Source organism: Oratosquilla oratoria, chromosome 29 (assembly GCF_046742065.1).
Source record: "Oratosquilla oratoria isolate Oo_2021 chromosome 29, ASM4674206v1, whole genome shotgun sequence".
NCBI lineage: Eukaryota > Metazoa > Arthropoda > Malacostraca > Stomatopoda > Squillidae > Oratosquilla > Oratosquilla oratoria.
The window spans coordinates 18898746-18923745 of NC_134805.1; the positions used below are offsets into that span (position 1 = coordinate 18898746).

Below are 25000 nucleotides of genomic sequence, written 5' to 3' on the forward strand. Positions count from 1 at the left end.
CAGTCGTCCTGTTACACTGCAAAAGAGGATACATGTAAATGTTATTGTTATATATTGTAAATTGATCATTATTTATGAAAGGATTGTGTATTGAGTGTGTAGGTGTTTCTTTATTGTTGTTGAGTAAGCAAAACCCATTTTTATTTTCAATTCTATATTTTACATTTTACTCTCTGTCACAAGCCCAAACTTCTCATGTCGCAACCTTAGTCTAGGACAGTGGTTCTTAACCTTTTTCAGTGCCCGTACCCCTTGATATTTCAGAAAAACATTCCTCGTACCCCCCGTCTAATACAAATACAGTGCAAACATATGAAAAGGATTAGTGATACAAACCTTGCTTTGCTTTCTCATGGTAGATATAGAGGACCATTGCACTGACTATCATGTCTCGTACCCCCATCCAATACAAATACAGGGCAAACATATGAAAAGGATTAGTGATACAAACCTTCCTTTGCTTTCTCATTGTAAATATACAGTACCGTTGCACTGGCTATCAGGTCTCGTACCCCTCTCCCAAGGTTCAAGGTTTCGTACCCCACCTTAGGGGTACCTGAGGTACCCCAGGTTAAGAACCACTGGTCTAGGAAGAGTCAAGGGCGTGACAATACACCTTTACTTCCTGTGGTCCTTGGACTAACCTGTTAGCCAATCCTTTGGAACGTACTGGAGTTATTCCGCAAGCCGAAGGGCATGCATGTGTCCTCGAACTTTCTCCTTGCGGAACGCCTAAAACTTCCCAGTGTCCACTTCCGCGGGAACCTTTTAGAATTCTATGTGAAGGTCCAAGTTACTAAGAGACTTGTCGATGATGTCGTTGGTGGCTGTCGGCGCATGTAAGTTGAGTTTCTGGTAGTCAAGATATATCCGTCATGTGCTGTTCCCTCTGGGCACAAACAATCATGGAGATGTCCATAGGTTCTAGGCGCCGCCAGTCCATTTTCCTCAACTCTTGATACAAAACTTCTTGTCTCTGTGTTGAGAGTCTTGCTTGATTAGAGCATTCTTCCTGTCTCCTAAACCATTTTGTGTTCCAGGATTAGGTTCTCGTCTGTACAGCTTGTACATTAACAGGAAATTAGTGATCCTAAGCAAAAGGGCAGCCAGCTCCTCCTGCCTCGAGTTTAGGTGTGGAAGCCTGTGTAACACAGAAATGAGGTTGTTTATTTGACGGGTCCCGTGGTTATTCGCGCAGCGCTAAAGTCTCCCATCCGCTTTGCATCTGCTGTCACATCCCCTCAAACCTGAATACCATCGCAGGATCTTAGCATGATTTTAGGAGGTTCACATGTTGTTGCACGGGTCCTTCTGGTGTCCGGGATAGACAAACAAGATATAAACGTTATTCTAACCCCTTTCCATGATCTTCAACGGCCCCAGGTACTTATCTTCCAGATATTTGTTTATTGGAACAAAGAGAAACACCTTCGTCCCTACTTTACACTTTCGCATGAACCTGGATTCACAACTCCTTAATTCATTTCACAAACCTATCAGAGTATCATTTTTCGGTCGATCCTCAGTATTTGTTACTAAATTATATGGTATAAGTCTCATGTACTGGAAAGGACCACAAGGAAGTACTGTATATTCTTGACTTTCTGTAAAAGAAATGTCGGATACGGGATCTTAGCAGTTCTGTGGGTTTGGGTTGGGAGGTTAACCCATCCACTACCGAAGAAGATTCGCGGAGATGAAGAGTCTGGCGGCAGCCAGAATAAAAGGAAAAATGTCTGTCAATAAAAGTTATTCGAGATTGGCCACAGTTCCTTAGTTACTGAGGGTCTGTCACGGAGGTAGAATACCCTGAATAAAATAAAAATATCCAACCAGGACCTCTTAAGATCTTCATCCATCCGCAACCGTATGTTTATTTTTTTTCATTTATTTATTTTCTTTTTTTCTTCTTCTTTTTGTCCTTGGCCTTACTTGGAGACATTGATGCCAGTTATGCTGACTCTATCCTGTGAAACGTGTGTTGATTGCCGATTCATGGATCAAATGTTGTTGCTGCCTTTGTGGACATGAGGAAACGGGATTGTTTGCTTCCGTGTCCTTGGCTGTGTCCCGTCATTCGACCAACGTGATTCCCGGAAGGTAGAATGATTCTTATAATCACAAGAACCTTATTTCTTTCTTTTTGTATATTTCCCAAAACAAGCTCTAGGACATGATTAGATACTGATGGTGATACCATGCAACCTTGTCTTACTTCAGACTCAACCGGGAAGTCATAAATGAATTAAACTACCTTCAGTTAATTGCAATTCTGTCCTTGTGGAAAAGGTTGGTAATTTGCGTCATTATATTAGTATTATCAAGGTCTTCCTAGACAATTTCACGAGTCATTTCTGTGCAGGGAAAGAGAGAAACCCGTTTTAGACAGACAAGTTAGAAATAGTGAGGTTTCCAAAACTGCTGCAGTATCTGACGAAGACTAAACAGGCAGGATGTAGCTGATCTTGCTAAGCGAAAGTCACTTTGGTAGTTCTTCATATTCTCTTTTGGTATGAGAAATTATATGTCATTACTCCAGAAAGTGTTGTGTTCATGATGTTTGATAGGTTTGGTGCTCAAGACTCTTGATATGGACGAGTACAGCAACCCCTAATTCTTTCAGTTCATTAAAAATTATATTTTCTTTGGTTGGTTTATGTTCTAGTCAAGATTTTTCCAGGGACATGTACCATTATTACCTTTGCATCTTTGTACACAAGTTTGTTTTCCATACTTCTTGTCCCCTGGCCCACAGTACTCCACCAAACACCCCTGGCATCGACTAAGAAACAGAAATCCTTAGTCACACGAAAATAGCATTGGCCCGTCTACATTAGTCACCACCCAGCACGAAAACAATGCCAACACAGTTTTTGGTAACAGATGCCATATGCTCAAGATGCAGTCACCGCACTGAAGACAGAGCATTACCCTGTACGAAAACAATGCCAATAGTGTTTGGTAACAGATGCCATATGCTCAAGATGCAGTCACCGCACTGAAGACAGAGCATTACCCTGTACGAAAACAATGCCAATAGTGTTTGGTAACAGATGCCATATGCTCAAGATGCAGTCACCGCACTGAAGACAGAGCATTACCCTGTACGAAAACAATGCCAATAGTGTTTGGTAACAGATGCCATATGCTCAAGATGCAGTCACCGCACTGAAGACAGAGCATTACCCTGTACGAAAACAATGCCAATAGTGTTTGGTAACAGAGGCCATATGCTCAAGATGCAGTCACCGCACTGAAGACAGAGCATTACCCTAAACTTCCGTACTCTCAACCCGGACACGTCCACAGACCCCGTTGTGTCTCGATTCCACCCTATTTAACTGAATAAAACCGTCTGATATTATCCAGAAGAAAATATAAAGTAGCCACTTCTCAGTTCGCCATAGTGACGTATTTTTTATATTTTATTCTAACGTCAACCTGTTTTATTCTGCTTTGGAAGATAATACAATTTGAATATCCGCAGCCTCACAGTGTAAACAACTGCCCTCGGGACCTCCCACAGATCTCCCTGGGAAGAAACGATGGACTTGTCTGCGTCCTTTCAGCTCAGGACTACTGTAACCGGCTGGGAGAGGGTTGACAATCACCGATCGACAACTCGTGTGGAAAAAGTGGAGGACAGTCAAAAGTTGTTGGAGTTGTACCCAGTGTGGAAACAGTTACAACCACTCGGATCTGCACTTGTGGATGGAGGTAATGTTGTTGACGGAATCTGAGAACAAGCTGTGGTGGTGTGATTTTCTTCGACGTCCATCATGCAGGTCCACCCCAAGCAGGTACCCATCGCTTGACCTTACGCTAAGGCGATGTCATCAAAGAGCAGTCGCTGATTAACATAGTCGTTCCAGTGATACTCCAAAATTCTCTGACAGCACTGGATACCAGAGACATCGAGACGCCTAATAAAGTCGGCGTTCTGGGTTTCACGACCGGACAGCAAAACCGGGAACACAAACGACTTGGAAGTTTCAAGTTTTAGCACTGCATGAATATCGACAATGCCATATACTCTGGTTTAGAATTTGAGCTATGCCATTCACTTGAAGGACTTCTTAATATGACTCGCCACTGTTTACCACACTACCAAGGTTTTGAAACTTTCCAAAACCTCAATGTTCTCGCCACATGCATGGACAGATTAAATCGTGCCATCCAGTAACCCCCTACACGTCTGGACCTTGGTTTTGGTCCGGAAGCCACATTTTTGTATTATTCGATATTTCACACTGCGCCACACCACTCCTCCACCTTACACGCTTTCCGGTACACTTCTCAACAGCTTTCAATGTTTCAAGTTTAAAGGTATCCCATAGATCTCCAGGGCCTTCAAAGGTGCTGAGCACGTCGAATCAATTGGATGCTGTCACCGTATACTCCTGGACACACGCACCATCTCTGAGATTCTCGAGATGAAGTCCAGGTGGATTACATATCGGCAGTCTCCTAGAATTGCCGAACAACCCAGGTGTGGCGACGGCAAGTCTGTGATCAGATCCAAAGAACTCGGCTCTTCGTTAAAAATAAACGTGTGATCGATCTCTTTTGACACGCCTCCGGCATTGCTCTTCCAATTTTCTGTTTGACTCTGGTCCCTGAAACCAGGAACTAGCGACTGTCCTCAACCTTCTAGACTTCGCAAAATTCAGAAGAGAACAGTTTTCACTGTTTCAGAGCCATGATAAAGACCAACACGTGCTTGATAGCTAACTTTGTGCCAGCAGCCACGTTCAAGTTGTCCAAAAGAGTTTGTTTCGTGCTCGACTGTAGTCACACTTGGCATTGATCGTTTCCCACAAGATTATACACCTCGGTAGGAGGATATACTGCAACAACAGAGATGAAGCTCAAGGTGTGCTTTCAACCTCACCAGTATCGTACGCTCTTCAGCTGAAGTAACTTCTGTAACGGCGGGCTGTATTCTGCTAGATATGCCTATAGCAACCTCCCTGAGGTGGGCTCTATTACTGTGACTCGACCATTAGTAAGTGAAACCCCCGTTACTGTTCTCGCCACTGCATGGTCTCCTTGCATCATTGAGAGAGTCACTATCCAGTCTGAGCTTCATGAGCTCTGCCGATGAAAATGGTACTCGACTGTCCTAGAGTCGGAGAGGGAATCGGGGTTCCAGGTGTCCACATGGAGAGCCCCCTGGAGGTTCGACCTACTCGTACCTCGTTTGCACCACCCCAGCCGCTCGCGCGGCGGGTTTTGTGGGTTTAATAAGGACAGGTTGCAACCTCACTCTTAGCAGAAGCTCTGTCCCTGGATTTATATCGTATATGATGGGCAGGAGATTTCTTCTCAAATATATGATTAAATGTTATGGCACGAAATTATTTTTACTTCCAAAGGAAGCTTGTTTAAAAAATCTCCGTTCTTCACGGTAAGGTACTTTGGCATTCCGCACAAAATAAATCTGCTTGTCATAAAGCGCTTTTGCTCCTCTTGGTGCTTCTTCAGTGGCAAGTGAGTGAATGAACATTTGAGTCAGGTCTGGGAACTTATATACTCCTTCAGTTGAGGTGGAGGTGAATTTGGAGATTTCTGATTGGCTACCAGCTTGCTGGACAATGCTACTGTCTCATTGGTCGGTTGTCCTGTAACGTCATCACTCTTTTAGTCCTCCAAGCGACGAGGACATTCAATTACTTGGGGGGAACTTAAAGGTGTAACCATTGTTTATTCAAGGCAGGAGGTAGTTTTTATGAAGAAAATTTTTAAGAATAGGTAGCCTTATTTGAAATTGAATTGTTGCCAACATTTCTGTATTTTCCAATGAAACTTCTCTCTTTAGGTTTGTCTGGTGGGTTGTTCTGTGGCGATTTTTAGGGGTTCCTATAGTTAAACGGTAAACAACCGACTTGACAACGCCGCCACTGTGATCATGCCAACATAGGCTGAAGTGTAGGTTGCACAGATCCCAAATTTACACGTGCGAGTATATTACAATTCATTTATTTATCATTATTGTTTTTAAGGTCACCATCGGTCTGCCTTGTATTGTTTTTTTTTTTTTTAAATAATAGACGAGATGTCTTCTTATTTTGCTAATAACCGAATAGATTTATACTTGTATTTTCATCTTGATCACTTGCATGTCCTTTCTTCTGTTTTATAGATTGTGGAGAAAGATTTATGATACACATTAAGCTTTTAGTATTAGTTCCCGAGTTATTAAAATCGGTCCCAGACGATTGTTCCAATGTCAGTTGGCCTAATGACGACTGGTCCAATGTTCTTTTTTTCCCCGTATTAGGGAGCTATGTAGTGCAGTGGTGATTGTTGTGGTCCTGTCTATTTCGTTTTCTTTTCGTGCTATAGACGTTCCATCCTTTATGTCATTCTGAGGGTATGGTACCGGACTGTCAAACCGCAGGCAACATCGCATGCAACGCACCGATCATAGCCTCACTTCCGCGCTGATGTTGCACATGCCATCCGCATTTCCATCCTTCAGCTTAAAACCTCGCTAACCACACTCGTAGAGGGTGGAGTTTGTTTTTAATTTTCCCTGCTATATTTAGACACTGTAGCTGCCCCTATGTTCTGCATGCCATAGTGACTTGACATATCCTAAGAAAGGTTTGGTTAGTGCCGTGGCTCCGAAGTTGGGGAAGGGACTCTTTGGGAAAGAATTCTAATCTTACATTGAACGCTACCCGACTTTGGTCAAGTATGAAAAAAGGGGAAGGATGAAAAATGGGCCTCTGAGAGAATTTTATTCGATTTTGTTTTGTTTCTGGACGTTGCTTGCAAGGCCGCATGAATGTCCTTCAGTTGCAGCTTGGTGTAGACAGGTTTCATTACAACGGGACAGCTTGCAGCTCAAAGTAATGTCTAAAATGGTTATATCTTTTACTTGTCCTGTGTACTTGTTTGGATGTCTGTTTCACATAAGAACATAAGAATGAAGGAGACTGCAAGAGACCATAAGGACTACACTAGGCAGTTCCATGTCCATGACCACTTGTCATCTCCATCCATAAAGTTGTCTAACCGTTTCTTAAAACAACTGACAGTTTCAGCGTTCACTGAATGATTACTAAGTCTATTCCATTCGTTGACCACCCTCGTTTATTCTTTCCGCGTCTGACCTTGATATCGACCATAAGGCTCTTGTCATTGTCTTCCATTGCAAACATCTACTGCCTAGGTAGACCTGGGTTCAGTTGCGACTGTCAAACACAGAAAAAGGTCTCGACGTTTGGCCACAGTTGAGAGTCTCCTGGCGTGAGCCCCCTGCATTCTTTAAAAGCTCGAAAGTGTTCAAATAACTGGACGCGTTTTATAAGATACATCCGCGTGGGGTTTTAAGATTCCATCGATGGAACTTTTCCAGAGTTCCGAAAGCGGAATGATTTTCTTGCATATAACAAACGAAAACATAGAAAGGTTTCTTTAAGCTGGAAACTATTAGCTGGCGTTAGCTAGATCATCATTCTGTGGACAGTAGAATTTAGAGCAGCGTTTCTCATCTTTTTTACCCTTGTGTAACCTTTTTCGACGTCTTTAACGTCTTTTTCAACGACTTTTTCGACGTCTTTAACGTCTTTTTCAACGTCTTTTTCAACGTCTTTTTCAACGTCTTTTTCATCGTCTTCTTCAGCGTCTTTCTCAACGTCTTCTTCAACGTCTTTTTGAACGTCTTCTTCAACGTCTTTCTCAGCGTCTTCTTCAACGTCTTTTTCAACGCCTTTCATACAGAAAGACGGCAGAACGATCACTGCTTAAGCTACAGTTACAAGTCACGAAATTCTACGAAAAGCTGACTTGGGGGACTGAGGGCACAAAGAAAGCGCAGAGTAGATCTACGAATCAGTCTTTTTTCCCTCCTCCACCCACGTGGCGATAATGTGTCGATTGCGATAAGGAAATACAATTTGCAACCATAAAAAAGAAAGTGTGCGATAAAACTATTGATACTAATGATTGACGGGTCACATTAAAATCTCCGTTTGACGAGTCTTCTAGATTGCCATTTGCACCGTATCTTGTGTATGATTCACCACCATGGCTCTGGACCACGTGCTGGACTCGTGGTTGACAGGTGTTACCCTCCAGTTTGAGAGCTTAGATGGTCGCATATGGCCCGATCTGTGGGTAATGTAACCTCACGCACACACACACACACACACACACACACACACACACACACACACACACACACACACACACACACACACGCATACACACATACCTCGTGGCGCAGTGGTTAAGTTCCCGGCTACAACTACGGCGGTTCGGGTTAGAATACCTATCAGGGCTGAAATAATTTCAGTATCGCTGCGATGAGAGCCGTTACTCCAACTCTCGTGGGCGAGGAAATGTGTGTGTGTGTGTGCGTGTAAGGTCACAGCATTACCCATAGATCGGTCATATATGAGCTCTGAGCTCTCTTCCGGAAAGGAAATAGCTGTCGATCACGAGTCCAACACGTGATCCAAGACCATGGTGGTGAATCACACACACACACACACACACACACACACACACACACACACACACACACACACACACACACACACACACACACACACACACACACACACACACACACAAACTCCTTGCCCAACAGAGCGGTGTGCCGGCTTACAGTGTCCTGACGGTTTTCAGCCCAGGGGACCGAACTATAGATCGCTTACGTAGCAGGCGAGTTTGGTACCACTACCCCAGCGTGTATGTGTGTTTGTGGATGGGGAGAAGGTGTTTGTGTGTGATAAGAGTGTATGTGGGGTGGGTAATGTGTGTGTTTGTGTGTGTGCGCGCGCGCTATAATGCCTATGCATGTAAATCATAATGACACAAACCTATCATTACTAATGAATTACGAGAATAGACTTTTGGCCATCAGTATGAAATGGTAACCCCACATCTCTCCAGGTGTATTTATTTATTATTTATTTGTTATTTGTTATTTATTTGGTCGCTGGCTGAGCGGGTTAGGGCGTCGTAACTTGCAGCGAAGGTCGAGGTAAGGGCGGTTCGAATCCTGCCACCGGCGAAGTTGAGCCAAGGGCATGGTTCATCAAATTCCACGCTACAAAGCCCTCTGTGAGGGGCACCGTCCTAGCCTCCCGATAGGGGGGGAGTATGTGACGTTAAACCATATCATCATCATAATCATTATTATAGTTTTTATCTATTCATTTATTTATCTATCATTATGGGTTTTTTTCGCATCCGACCTAGATATGGACCAAAAGGTCTCCTGTCGGCATGCTCCGCCTTTGTAATCCTTTGTGTACATGTTTCACCATGGTCTTAGACTACGTGCTGGACTCGTGATCGACAGTTATCACTCGCAAATAAAAGCCTAATAGCTCGTATATAGGTCGAACCTTGGACACCATGACCTTGTACACTTCATATACCTTTGCAGGGGACAAGGGGGAGAGTAACGACTCATTAGTGGAGCTCTTAAGCTGAGAGGCGCTTAATCTCGGACATTTCTTGGAAGGTCAAGACTGTAAGTACTACGCTATTAGGCCGGAATGTGTGTGTGTGTGTGTGTGTGTGTGTGTGTGTGTGTGTGTGTGTGTGTGTGTGTGTGTGTGTGTGTGTGTGTGTGTGCGTGCGCAGATCCGATGAAATGCCAGATAGGATAATGTGTGTGTGTATGTGTTCCCCCCCCCCACTTTGGTCTTTGGATCACGTGTTGGACTCGTGATCGACAGCTATTTCCCTTTCGGATGAGAGCTCAGAGCTGGTGTGTGTGTGTGTGTGTGCGCGCGTTCCCCCCCCCACTTTGGTCTTTGGATCACGTGTCGGACTCGTGATCGACAGCTATTTCCCTTCCGGAAGAGAGCTCAGAGCTGGTGTGTGTGTGTGTGTGTGCGCGCGCGCGCGCAGATCCGATGGGATGCCAGATAGGATAAAATTGCGGAAGAAGTCGATAGAGATGAGTTCTCTTCGAGGTTAGTTGTCGCCTCTGACGTTCACTGGTACGGTCGGAAGAACGGCAGTTTATGACGTCACTGGATCGAAGGAGATTTTAACAGGGTAGAAGATGATGGCGTGTCTTGTTCGCTCCCAACAAACCCCTTCCCCAACCTAGACTCGGTGTGCGTGATTCACCCTGGCCTTGGACCACGTGTCGGACTCGTGATCGGCAGCTATTTCCCCTCCCGGAAGAGACATTGAGCTCGTATATGACCGATCTATGAGTAATGCTGTGACCTTACACGCACGCACACGCATACACCCAAGTCCCCGCCCACGGGAGTTGGAGTAACGGCTCGCAGCGCAGCGATACTGAAATTATTTCAGCCCTGGGCGGAATCGGACCGCTGTAGTAGCGGTTACGAACGCTACCATTGTGACGTCGAGTGTGTGTGTGTGTGTGTGTTTGTGTGTGTGTGTTTGTGTGTGTGTGTGTGTGTGTGTCCGTCCACAACTCACCGCAACACCTCAGAGCATTTCGTCATAACCACACCTGACGGTACCGCTTTGGTATGCGATCTGAGCATCATAAAACTACTTTGGTATGCGATCTGACTGCTTAACGTGATCTCGCTTAATCTTAATCTATTTGGGACCTTAATCTAAGCCAGTCTGAAAATCCAGGAGATCTTAATCTATTTTGATCTCCATTTAAAGCTTTCCTAATTAGACTCGAAATTCGTATATAAGCATTTAAAGCTTTCCTAATTAGACTCGAAATTCGTATATAAGCAAGAGATATTCTCATGGAATTTAGTTCCTTTCCAATATAGTTCTGAGAAGCGGAACCCATCACGATGTTAGCTACGGAATTTTATCAAGAAATTGCTGATGACATTAAAGCAGTTGCTTTTTTGAGAAGACATGGTCTACTAGCTGAAGAAGAAAATGTCGCTCCTTGTCATCGCTGTGGTGGAGAAATGAAGAATGTCCAAAGAAGAAATAGAAAAGGTGAATTCACACCAGCTCTCCGTTGCAAGAATGCAAGATGCCAAACGCTTATACCCATAATTCTGAGAGAAGTAGAAGAAAATGCAGTCATTCATTCGGATGAATGGCCTTCATACTCAAACTTAATTAACTTTAATTACAATCACCAGACAGTTAATCACCAAGTAAATGATGTAGACCCAGCTACTGGAGCCCATACTCAGGCAATCGAAAGGTCATGGTTAGATTCCAAAAATCGAATACTAAAAAAATTGAGAGGCGTACCTGCAAATACCTTTCAATCTCATCTTGATTATTTCTGTTGGCGAAAAATGAGGAAATCGTCTAATGATCTATTTCTTGCTTTTTTATCAGATATTGTATCAATTAACCAATAAATAAATCAATTCCTTATTACTAATATTTTATTTTTTTCAAATATGCCATATTAAATTTATTTTGTTTAATTTGCAAAACATATATTTTATATATGTTAAATATGCAAATTATAACAAAGTAAAATCTAAACTCACTGGGCTAACACAACCGCTCAGATCACATACCAAAGTAAAATCTAAACTCACTGAGATCACACAACCGCTCAGATCGCATACCAAAGCGGCACCACACCTGACTGTGGATTGCGTCATAAAACTTAGGCCTTCATTCCAGGTTACGTCATCCAACGTCATTCAATCCAAAGAGTCCAGGCGAATAGAAGATTCATTATCGAGAACGTGGTTAGTTAAAGGAGGAACTGAACATTAATGGATTACTCCTAATTCGTTGGGATGGCGTGTTTTTGGGGTTGATGTTCCAGGGCTCCACGGTTCCAGCTAACGTATACGATTCGGCTGGAAGAGAACTCAGTTGGCCACTGGAAGTTAATGTAAGCAAAATCATGCGTCACGATAGGAAATGTCTTTGTAATCTCCGAGCACATGCTGTGCCTGCCAACAGATTGATCCCAGCTTCTGTCAGCCTCGGGCAAGAGTGTGTGTGATTCAACACTGTCTTGAATCACGTGTCGGACTCGTGATCGATATGTATTACCTTCCCAGATGAGAGATGAGTTCACAGCGTGATCAGTGGGTAGTGGTGTGACCTTACATACTCACACACACACACACACACACACACACACACACACACACACACACACACACACACACACACACACACACACACACACACACACACACACACACACACACACACACACACACACACACACACGCACGCACACACACACACATATACACACACACACACACACACATACACACACACACACATATACATGCACACACACTCACACACACACACTCACACACACACACACACACACACACACACACACACACACACACACACACACGCACGCACGGACGCACATACACACATATACACGCACACACACTCACACATATACACGCACACATATACATGCACACACACTCACACACACACACACACTCACACACACACACACACACACACACACACACATATATATATATATATATATATATATATATATATATATATATATATTTATATATTGCAGAAACCACAGGGAAAATAAAGTCGGAATACTAAACGTTTTTGTCTATTACGACATCTTCAGAGGATGTCGTGATAGACGAAAACGTTTAGTATTCCTACTTTATTTTCCGTGGTTTCTGCAATATCATATAGTCACGCGTTATTGTGATTATTTTGGCAATATATATATATATATATATATATATATATATATATATATAGATATATAAAACATGTATGTATGTATGTATTTGTGTGTGTTTGGATTTACCTAATTGCATCTACTTAATTTAAACACACATAAAAGGAGATATGCTCGTGGGATCCCGTTTTCTGCTCCTACCGTCATATCTATTTTTGATACTACACTTAAAGTTTTAGCTTAGGCTATATCATCTAAATTTCTTCAAGAGCCAATCCATCTTTATAGGAAACTGGTTCTTCAAGAGCCAATACATCTTTGTGGGAAGCTGGTTCTTCAAGAGCCAATACATCTTTGTGGGAAGCTGGTTCTTCAAGAGCCAATACATCTCTGTGGGGAAATTGGTTCTTCAAGAGCCAATACATCTTTGTGGGAAGCTGGTTCTTCAAGAGCCAATACATCTCTGTGGGAAGCTGGTTCTTCAAGAGCCAATACATCTCTGTGGGGAAATTGGTTCTTCACATCCTTTTAGACTTGTGGTCTTCAATTTGTTCCCTTGACTTCGTAACGTCCAGTCCCCGGCCCAAACCAAGAGATTCTCAGTTTTGTGGGTTCCTTGACCTGCTACAAACAGGTCAGTTTTACGCAATGGTGACCTGGTACAAACAGGTCAGTTTTACCCAAAGGCGGTAGGTCCAGTGACTTTAAGCTCTCCTCTTTACTCTGTGCAGAAACTCTACCATCGATGCATATCCTCGTCTAGGACAGGTCAATCTTTCTGACCCAGGGCAGTGGACAAGGTGCAGGGATGACCCGTCATCCAGGAGGTGCTAAGATGAGAGGGAGGGTGGAGGGGTGTGGAGTGTATTCAGGGATGGAATGGGTGGGAGTGATTTTGTGCCTTTTCCTTTTTGGCTACCTCCCTTGTAAGGGGGAAAAGGCCTTGGTATATGTATTATTATTATTAATCTTATTACTCGTTTAATGAAATGCTATTATTATATTCGTCACTAGTTTGTTTGGGCCACGATTGATAAGTTTAAGAAACGAGGTGTGTCTGTGATTAACACTCCCAGATCAGTAATGACTTTTGCTTTCGCAACTGACTCGTTCCTTGTAGAGTAATTCACTGACCTTTTTCATTAAAGTTCATTATCCCATAATTGTATCCAGGCATGTTTATTATACAAATCTTGTAACAGTTTGAGTTCTCCTTCATTCTATATTGTTGTCGTGGTCTTTGCATCGTTAATTAACGTTAGTTTATCTTTTATTGTTCATTATGTCATTCACGTGGACCAAAACATCACAGGGTCTTAGGAGTGAATCTTGTGGTACTCCGCTATATAGTCTTCGCTCTCCTGTCTGACCTTTTATCCTTCATTGTTGTTCTCGCTTACCACCCAGGAATCCAATCCTACTGTTTACCTCAAAGTTTTACCTCAAAGTTTGACCAATTTCCACAAGTCGATTGTGAGACATTTTGTGAGAGAAATCAGGCTCAAGTGCAACCTACGTTTTTGTACGTCTGCATATGAAGTTGATGATATCGAAAAAGGAATTTTTGGTGATTAGAAACCTCAGGTGTGATTTGTGCTTACGGAATGTCACAGAAATCAGCAGGAAAGAACGTAACAGAAGCTTCGTGTCATAAGCTCGCGTCGTCCTGATTTTATATCTGTGCTTATCACTGTGGTGTCCGTGTTTGTACGTTCCCTCTCTCTCTCTCTCTCTCTCTCTCTCTCTCTCTCTCTCTCTCTCTCTCTCTCTCTCTCTCTCTCTCTCTCTCTCTCTCTCTCTCTCTCTCTCTCTCTCTCCTTTCTCTCTCTCTCCCCTCTCTCTCTCTCTCTCTCTCTCTCTCTCTCTCTCTCTCTCTTCCTCTTTTTTACTCTACTTCCCTCTCGCTCGATCTCTTTCGCTTATCTTTTCATCCCTCTCTTCATCTCTCTCTCACTCTCTCCTTTCTCTCTCTCTCTCTCTCCTTTCACTCTTCCCCCCTCTCTCTCTCTCTCTTCCTCTTTTTTACTCTACTTCCCTCTCGCTCGATCTCTTTCGCTTATCTTTTCATCCTCTCTTACTTATTCGTCCATTTTCCTATTTATTTCCGCTCTCCCCCTCTCTTTTACTCTCTTTTCTCTACTTACCTTCTCTTTATGAATCACATTCCTCCTCTCTTCTCTTGCACTCTCTTTTATTCTTCCTACCTCTTTTATTTCATACTATCGGTGTTAATTTTTTTTTCATAGTTACGATATTGCGAGAGCTACTAATGAAGTTATAAAAATGTATTTAAGCATAGTCATCCCTTTAGTTACGACGGGAAGTCATTACACATTAAGATGGATTTCATAATATGTGGTAAGGTGGTCCAGCGTACAGGTTGATTGGTCATTGAATCATTAAACTTAATGCCACTTATTATATGAGAAATTCGCTAGTGAACAGCGACATCAATCAGACAATCTCCTTGACACTGGCGCACGGGATTCGAATATGCTGCATCTGCGATGGACGAGCGGAGTAAGGCGGGTGTCTTGGAAGTTTGGGTCCAGATGCAGCGGGTTCGGATCCCGTGTGCCACTGTCAAGGAGGTTGGCCAATTATTATGTTCCTTTGCTCTTCACACTTATGGAAGGTATGTATGTATTCGTTTGCCTGTTTTGTCAATGTCTTCTAAGAACCATTGCGTATCCTCTGTACTTTAGTTTCAGAAACTTAGAAGACGAACCTGTAGGAAAGCAGATGGTAAAACAAGTTGAAACGGCGGAAGAAAGAATTTAATAGCCGGACGGATCTTACCGAACAATATATTAAATCTTACTTGAAGGACCTTATACACGCCGCAGTCAGAGTCCCTGCTCTTAACGAAGTCAATGCTGTACCCCCCCCCATTCCACACACCCCCCCCCAAAAAAAAAAAAAAAAAACGAACCTTGCTTGATAGAAATTAATACGACAGTTTCCGTGCAAGCGTTTATAGACGCACCAAACATTTTAAAACAAGACACCAATGCTTATATTTTTTCTTTCATAGGCTAAATATCGTGTGTAAGAGGTATTATCAAAAGATATATATATATATATATATATATATATATATATATGTGTGTGTGTGTGTATTTACCTAGTTGTATTTTACGATATATATATATATATATATATATATATGTGTGTGTGTGTGTGTGTGTGTGTGTGTGTGTGTGTGCGTGCGTGTGTGTACTTACCTAGTTGTATTTTACGGGAAGGGGAGCTATGCTCGTGGTGTCCCGTCTTTATATCTCATTTTATCTAAACTATTTTTAAATTCATGTATTGTTTTTGCACACACTACTTTCTCATCTAACTTGTTCCAAATGTCTATTACTCTTGTGTGTGTGTGTGTGTGTTAGTATGTGTGTGTGTGTGTGTGTGTGTGTGTGTGTGCAAATGAAAATGAGGTGCTAGAAAGATCTATTGGACTATTGTATACAAAAAAGTTATTGATGACACGCCAGATCTTTTTTATCTACCCATGGACAATGTTGTTAATATGTACATCAATTTACGAATTGCAATAATGTAGAAAATGCTTATTCATTTCCAAGAACTGTCACCGTGAAAGTTACTAATGTTTTAATAATTAAACTGAATTAGGAATTAGAAATTAACAAATCTTAAGGAGTGCCTTTGGGCCATGCCTCATTTGGCGAGCTCAAGCAGCAGAATCTGTTCATACTTTACATTCTCTTTTAAAAAAGTATAGAAAATGAACACCTAAACTTTCATTCTCCACGTGTTTAGATGCTTTTGAAATGGGGGTTAAGCTCAGTTTCCTAATAAGGTAAGGGTAGAAGGGAAGTCTACGGGAGAGAGCGAGCTTGATAAGTTTTTTATGTCTAAATTTTCGGTCATAAGAGTTTCTTTAGAATCAGTGGCTGAGTGGGTTAAGGCGGCTGACAACGGAGCCTCTGGGCATCAGAGTAGTAGGTTCGAATCCTCTGCGCGACGGCCATAAAAGGTATCTCATCTTTCTTTAGAAGTATATAAAAGCTTATCAAACTCTCCTGTATTCTTTCTTTTTATTCCTACCTTGTACCTGTCAATACAGACTATTCTCAGTTTCCTAATCTTTATAATAGTTTATCTTTTTCAGTCGTGATGTAACGAGTCTGAGAATAAAATATCAGAGCAAGTAAACGAAGATACACAACGGATTGTATTAAAACTGCAGAATATCTTTTAGGTCGGTAATGATAGATCTAGGAATACGAAAGTAACTGATCTTCTTTAGCTGGTTTGGGTATTAACTTACAATGTGCCAGAAGTCACTGGGACATAAATAGCATCTTTAATCTTAGATAAAGAAAGATATGCTCGTATAAAATAAGAATCACTCCTCTGCATTGGATCTGCATTTGATATAACAAACCTACCGAACCTGAGAAAGGCACTTCATACGAACCTTTTGATAGGAGCTATCACAACAAATCACAGCAGATGACGTCGTATCGGGTCGATAGGCTTCAAGAGGAGAAACAACTGCCTCCCCCCCCAAAGAAAAAAAGAAAAAAAATCATGGAATCCCTCCAAGTGATGACGATAACCACGTTCCTCCGCCCGTTCAGGAGAGATGGTTGAATTTTTCGCACACCCACTCTTCAGCGGGTTCGTTCTGGCCTTCGAGGGAGTGGTGGACGGAGGAGGCGTGTTAATCCCAGCTGACTAAAATAATCTGGTCTACACTCAGAAAAAAATAAAGGCAACTACCGTATTCTCTGCTCCCGTTATGGGTGGATTTCTTCCACCTAAAAATGATAATAATGATAACAATAATAATAATAATAATAATAATAATAATAAGATTAGTGTGAGCCAGAATGAAAACATTAAAGTTATCCACTGGTGTTGGATGGATTTGAGACGTGCTGGACGTAGAATACATTATTCTTGTCAAAAACGGGCGATTTTATTCAGGTGGAGGGAGTTTTCCTGGTTGAAGGGCATTTTGCTCGACTCGGAACCTCCACCCCCCTACCCCACCCTTCCCTTCAGGCTTTCTTTCAGCTGAATAGAGTCGTTTGTCCTTTGGGTCAATATCTTCAAAGTATTTTGGTGAGTTAAGGTCATTGCCCTTATCGTTACTGTGACGACCTTTAACGGAATTTGTACAGCTAGACATCAAATCCCTCCCCTGTCTCTCCTTTCATTTATTTTGTTTCATTTTTTCATCTTTTTAATACCGAACTCTGAATGAAAGTACTAAATTCGCGATAAACACTGTCGGCCTATCCTTCCTGGTTTTGTTGTGGATGACGCGAGGGGTTGGGTGAGGGAGGAAGAGGAGGTGGAGAAGGGTCCTTTCACCCGCAAGCTAACGTTCTCAGTTTCTCGCCTACGCTGTTCATGTTCTTGTTGTACCTGTTGCAGCTTGTCCCATTAGTCGTGGGGCACCGCAGTTTCAACAGGATAGTAACAATCGCCACTTAATGAAACGAACAAAAACGTACGTCGGTGCATGGCGACTTGACGTCAGCGTCGCGTGACCATAGGACGACATGACGTCACACGATTCGGTGGTATGTTGACCACTCCCAACCTCTACCGTTCCACGACCCAAGGATAGAAACGCTAGTCATTGAGGAAAGAAATGCGTCACTGAGTCTGACGTCACAAAAGTATGACGTCCGTTGTCTGCGGAAGGGGAGACACGGATCTATGTTTCACAAGTGATGTCAAAGGATCAGGTTTTTGTTTAACCTTGTGGACACGAAGAAGGATTTGATGCATATTTGTGCGATTCCAGGTAGCTTTTGTTTAGGCTTGATAGAGGTTGAAGGTCGGACACGCGGTCGAGACACCGAGTAAAGTCTTTACATTTGAATAAAATCGTCTGGTTTTTGGCCGGGAATGAGCGCGTCACTTCAGGAAATAACGCCGTCTGATTGGTCTCGCGCGTTTTCTTGTGCGCTACAGGATGCGAGGCTCTCCCTGCGCCAGTTACATCACTTTTGTTTTTCGTTCTTTCTTGATGGAATTAGTCATGCGTCCTTTTCGTACAGGCTCCGACCGGTAAGATTCAAACAGCTGCTTGAAGCAACCCTAAGCGGTTGAGTTGAAGTAGGGGAGGAGAGTAGATATTTTCCGAATAAAATTGCACAGCAGCAGCTAGAATAAAGATATTAGTCGTATAATTCAGCGAAAGGGTCAACGAATGTGTGTATGTATATATGTGTGCATATGTATGACCTATATCCTGTTATGAATGAACCATAAAATTAAATGCCTCTCATACCTCAAAATACCCACTAGAGCCGTTCCCAGAATTAAGACTACTTACAAGACACCAATATACGAAGCACAAGATAACGATCGACCGCGTTCCGAGTTTGCGCCGTGAAGAAAAACAATAATTAATCAACCGCCATGTCTTCGACCACAATTCATATTTACGTATAATTCTCATTATAGATGCATTGTAAATAATCCTTCCAATTGACAGTGTCGTTAAATCTGCGGACGAAGTTTTCCATCAATTGAATAAAATCGCATGGCGACAGATGAAATAAATACTGATATCGTAAAATGCATCCATTGGGTTAGTTCAGGTTAGGTTAGGTATATTGCCCAAGGATTTTTTTTTTCCAGGTGTTGTTTTGACTGAAGAAAATGAAATCGAGATAGATTGAGGTCTCTAAACATTTTATCTGAGGCAATTGGCCATAACCTATTTTCCTCAGGTAGAAGAAGCTCGCTGGCTTAGTTGGTTAGGGCGCGGTTAGTTACGGCGATGGTCGACGGATGGCGGTTCGAATCCTGCCACCGGCGAAGTTGGACTAAAGGCATGGTTCACTAAATTCCACGCTACAAAATTCTCTGTGAGGGGGCACCGTTCTGTCCTTCCGATGGGGGTTGGGGTGGAGTTTGTGACGAAAAAAAAAAAAAAAAAAAACATTGTATAGCTTTCTGGGTCTTTTGGAAAGCGTTATATGGGACCGTCAGACCTTTGCCAATTCTCAGTAATATTTGGCTCCTAACCTGTGAAATTCAAGGGTCCCCTCTCTAGGGGTCCACCCGTGGGCCCCAGGCTAAGAACCATTGATGTTGGATGCATACCCTAACCTTCACTTCGAAGTTGAGTAGGGTAAGCGTTAACCGGAAAAGATTTGGATTACAAAGGCGGAGCATGCCGACAGGAGACCTTTTGATCCATATCAAGGTCGGATGCGAAAAAAATATAATAATGATAAATGGATAAATAAATGAATAAATAAAAACTGTAATAAATAATAATAAAATAAATGCCTAGGTATAGTTAAGTAATAAACAGACAGGTAAATATAAATAATGATAAATTCACATATAACTAATAATAAATGAGAATCAAGCAAATAATAAACAAACAGACAAATGATAACAAAACAAATAATTTTGTTATTAGACACGGCGTTGACATTTTCCTTGCGAAAAAAGGATTTGATTCTTTATGGGTCTTTGATAGTGCTGTGTTCAGGCAGTCACGGCAAATTCTATGGTAAGCTGCCGTCTTCCAGTGCTGGAAAAAATGTATTGGGTCTAGATCCACCGTAGAATTGAATAAACGGAATTTTCCTGTTATTACTCTACCACTATGTTTTTTTTATTTTTCTGTTGTCTTTGATTTTGTTTAGGTTAGGTTAGGTTAACTTAACCTATCCTAACCTAACCTAAGATAAACAAAATCAAAGACAACATAAAAAAAAAAAATAGTAGTGGGGCAATAGCAGGAAAGATCCGAATAAACTTTTCCATGGCCAGTGGGCCACCTCTCCAGAAAATTTAATTGAAATTTCACTCCAACTTAATATTTCGTGGAAAGATAAGTCGACAAAAGGACAGACGCGGTGGTAGTGGTAGGGTTGTACCTCCCAGTGGTAGGGTTGTACGTTGTCCTTATAAGGTGAATTTACCTCTTTGCGTGCTTGGCTACGCCCGGATCCGTCACCCTTAACCCATTCAACTCCGATGACAAGATGTCTTGTCATTTGGTCAAATAAAACAAAAAATCATAAAACACCAAAATGTTTGATGATCAAACAGCACCAGAAAAATATGACGTCAGTCTTCGAGGACTGACGTCATATTTTTCTGGTGCTGTTTGATCAAACATTTTGGTGTTTTATGATTTTCTGTTTTATTTGACCAAATGACAAGACATCTTGTCATCGGAGTTGAATGGGTTAAAGACAGCTAAAGTGAGTGGCAGTCACTAGTAGCCTTAGGAATCGAACCCAGTCCACCTAAGAGGCGAGTGATAATCAAGAATTTGGGTTGGGCCTCTTGCTACACAAGTACCATGATACGGCTCTAGATATAGAATGGACAATGGCGGCTGTAGCCGAAAGTGTCTCCTCGCAACAACCGTTAAGTTGTACGGTACATGAAGCAACCATCAGTTACCTAACTTTAGAAACTTAAAAAAAAAAAAAAAAAAAAAAAAATCTCCTCTAGGGGTGGACTAGAGGGATGGAATTCAAAATACCCGAGACCCCACGAATAATTGCTCAAGGTTCTCTTTCGTTAAATGCTCTAGTTTAGTTTTGTGTTAAAGAACGATGAGAAGAAGAAAGTGCTTCGATAACATTTTTCTTCCTGCAGAAGCTGCGTCGACCGACGGTAGCGCATCGTGGTCACCTAGTGGCCGTTACGTGTATCACTTTCACTTACACGCGGGAAACGAAATCGTACTACACGACAACTTTTAGCGTATAACACTCTTTGCGTGTACTGATATTTGTTCCGAATATGATTTCGTTATCTGATAAGTAATCACTATGCTGTCAACATTCTAGTAGCTGATGTCTATACAGTACTACGTACCACGGTCGTATAAATAAACATGGACGGGGCTAGTCGAGTCAGTCATAAACAACTACAGACCAATATCACTACTCGAAGTCCCAGGAAAAATACTAGAAAAACTCTTACAACGAAGACTACTCAAACACTTATACAACAACAATCTCATAAACGAAAACCAACATGGATTTACAAGAAGACGAGGAACACACACAGCCATAGCCACAATATACGAAACAATTGCCATAAGCCAAAGACACAAACACGGATGTAACATAGTATCACGAGACATTACAAAAGCATTTGACAAAATATGGCACACAGGACTCAAATACAAAATACACCAAACACCCCCCCCCCCCGACATACTAACAAGAATACTTTGTAATTACCTAGATAACAGACACACGCACAAACACTAATACCCCATTATACAGGAAGACCCTTTAACATACACAGTGGAGTCCCCCAAGGAAGCATTCTTTCACCAACACTATTTAACCTCTACACACACGACACCCCCAAACCAACACACGGAGTCACACACATACAATTTGCAGACGACCTAACACAAATCATAACATACCCAAGTAAAAAAGGAAAAAAATGTTAGCACTCAAAACAAGCAGAACAATAGAAACAATAAACACATACGAACAAAAATGGAAAATACAGACAAACACAACAAAATTTCAACTACTCAACATATCAACACAGAAACCAGCAGAAATATGGATAGGAGACACGCATATACACAAACAAAGAAACATAAAGATACTAGGATTAACACTTGGAAACAGGCCTACAAACACACACGAACAACAGAAAACTACAAGCAGAAAAAACATTACACACAATAAAACGATTCAGAAACCTAGACACCAAACTACTATTAAGATTATACAAAGTACTCATAAGACCACAACTTGAATATATACCAATCACAACAATCACATTAAAACCAAGTCAACTCCAAAAACTACAAGCAGTACAAAACAAAACACTACGATTCGCCACACACTCCATACCCCCATACCTTAACACAATAGAAGAACTACACATACAACACAAACTCGAACCACTTAACACAAGACTCTACAGACTAGCTTACAGAACATGGAACAAACTCACAATCACAAACTTAGTACAAACCAGCGAAAACATAGACACAGAACACGGACACGATCACAATTGGTGGCCTAGAGTGTCTCCCATCATAAACAGCCCCCCCCCCGAACCAAAATACATAATGCAAACATAACAAACACACATAAAATACATATCACCCCTTAAATCCAACTAACCCTACTAACCATTATTGTTATTGTTTAAAATAAGATGATAACACGTGCGAACAAATCGCACGTGATATCATCCAAATCAATGAGCATGGCAATAGAATCAATACACCACCCCCCCAATCGTATATGTAAATAACTTAAAAACAAAATCACTAGCCGTCACCCCCTTAAGGGAATAAAAATCATACTCATTGAATATAAAAAAAAAACAAAAAAAAAACCATACGAAATATTGAATTCAATATCCCCCCCCCCCCCCCACTTCACAATAATGGATGACAAGATACCCCTAAGAATTCAATCCTACACATAGGTAAGAATAGTAGTATACTTTAAAAAAAAAAAAAAAAACTAAAACTAACAACTAACAGCCAACTCAGAACAACTCAAGGAGAAGAACAACATTACGATCTTAAGATGGACCAGCCTTCCAACAACAGGCATCTGCTTCTCTAAACGCAAAAGTAAAAAAAAATAGTATCAAAGTCGCAAGTGGGTCTGCCCCACATCTATCATAACTACGACTTCCTTCCATTTCCCCCTTACCTCTTACACTCACACACACACCCCACCCCCCTCTCCTCCATCTTATCTATCCTGTCTTAGTAGTAGTAGTCGAGTCAGTACCAACCTTCCCCTCCTCAAGTGAACAGCTAACCTCAGCCTGTGCTCTTGTCAAACGTTTCCTGAAAGAACAGAAAGTTGAAACTTAAGTTTCTTCAATACCCAGCCACGCCAGCAGAAGCGATTGCATCCGAACACACTTGATTAAGACCTCGTTTCTCCAGACACCTTTTTATTTTGAAAATGGCGAGAAAGATCGGAATCTTGTACGATACTGGATACTACAACAACTTCCAGCCACCAATGCATACTCCAGGCCCTAAGATCTTGTGCCCTGCCTGCAACCCACAGAGGGCCAGGGAGAAAGGTGCCCTTATTTGCCTGATTATGTATGCAATTTGGTCATCGTCGATGTACGAATGAGACATGTAAGTATATGTATTTTTTTGTCTTGGCTTTACCTTGTATTTCCTGAGTTCAAACGTTTTTAAATCTCACGCCAACGCTGCCATGAAGGTGTTCATAAAGATGCTTTTTCTTATTCAGAGTTTGTGCCAATCGACCGAAACTTGATTGCAAATAATGTTGTAGAAGCCCAGCGGCTGGTGTGGTGCGGGCACGGTTGCAGACGACGAAAGACCGCGCCGTTGCATTCCTTGAGTGGCGCCTTGGACGGTTACTGCGCGGGAATTCGAATTCAAAACAGCTCGCCCAGCCATGAAGCTCAACAGTGGGGTAGAAGACGACCAGGATGAAAATGAGGCCTTGTATTCGTTCAAATTATCACAATGAATGGTTAATATAATCGTGGTGTTCTCTTGCTCTGTATCATGTCTACTGATTACAAATTGATTGTAACCAATTATTATGCATACTTTTAGTAATTATATGTAATTGTCATTTGGGAATGAAATACTGTTATAAAGATTAGAATTTACTTTTATCTTTTAATTAACCCTATTTGTAAAGGAGTGATCTGAAATTCAATCACAATCAAAAACTTTCTTTTCCAAGTTGTCACAGAAAACTTATCAGACAGACCACAAACTTCAGAATTTGGGGTGATGTCTGATATCTAGCACAATAATTACATTAATTAATTCTGAATTTCTGACTGAGGTTGAATGGGTGGTTATGTGCACTGTGACTGTAGCTGATACCTGATGTTGAAATCTTATGAAACAAATTGAAATTGTGAGCAAATCTGTAACTTTGAATACAGGAACGTCACAGGCTTCGTTTGCATAGAAGTGTGAATTAGAAAACGACGAGGATGGTAGCACTGACTACAAAGTACGATGACCTGAGCAATGCAATTTTATATATATATATATATTTGCTTAACGTTCAAGAATTGGACAGAGAGGCTGGACGTCTTATACAACATATAGTTGTGATAACCTGTATTCATTGTATGGAAATTCTCCTAATTCCATATTTTTACAAGGTAACACAATTTGGTAATTTAGAAATGTGAAGCTGCATCATTCCTTTTTCTGTTTTTTTTTCTCTTTTTTCTGTCCTCTTTATCTGTAATCTCTGTATGTGTGTATCACTGCTGAATTATTTGATATTATGAATTTTATCTTGAGCCTTGTTTCCTTCGAATGAGACTGGACAAGAGCAAGAGGAGACCCAGGAATGAAAGGATAGAATCAGAAAAGCAATAAAAACGAGAGGAGAGACGATAGAAGATGAAGAAGAGAGGTACAGAGATCGATTCCCAATGGAGAAACTTTAC

General features: G+C 41.6%; 1 long non-coding RNA gene across 2 annotated transcripts in view; it reads left to right on the plus strand.

Annotated features, from left to right (window-relative positions):
• LOC143040629 (uncharacterized) overlaps positions 1 to 25000 on the plus strand; it is a 173817-nt gene that overhangs the window by 115108 nt on the left and 33709 nt on the right. Inside the window, exon 4 of one of the 2 annotated variants that reach the window (XR_012967730.1) lies at positions 16713 to 17372. The exons of the other annotated variant lie outside the window; for it this stretch is intronic. This is a non-coding gene — a long non-coding RNA (uncharacterized LOC143040629). Of the gene's footprint in view, positions 1 to 16712; positions 17373 to 25000 lie in introns of those variants that run through there. 2 annotated transcript variants of the gene reach the window in all.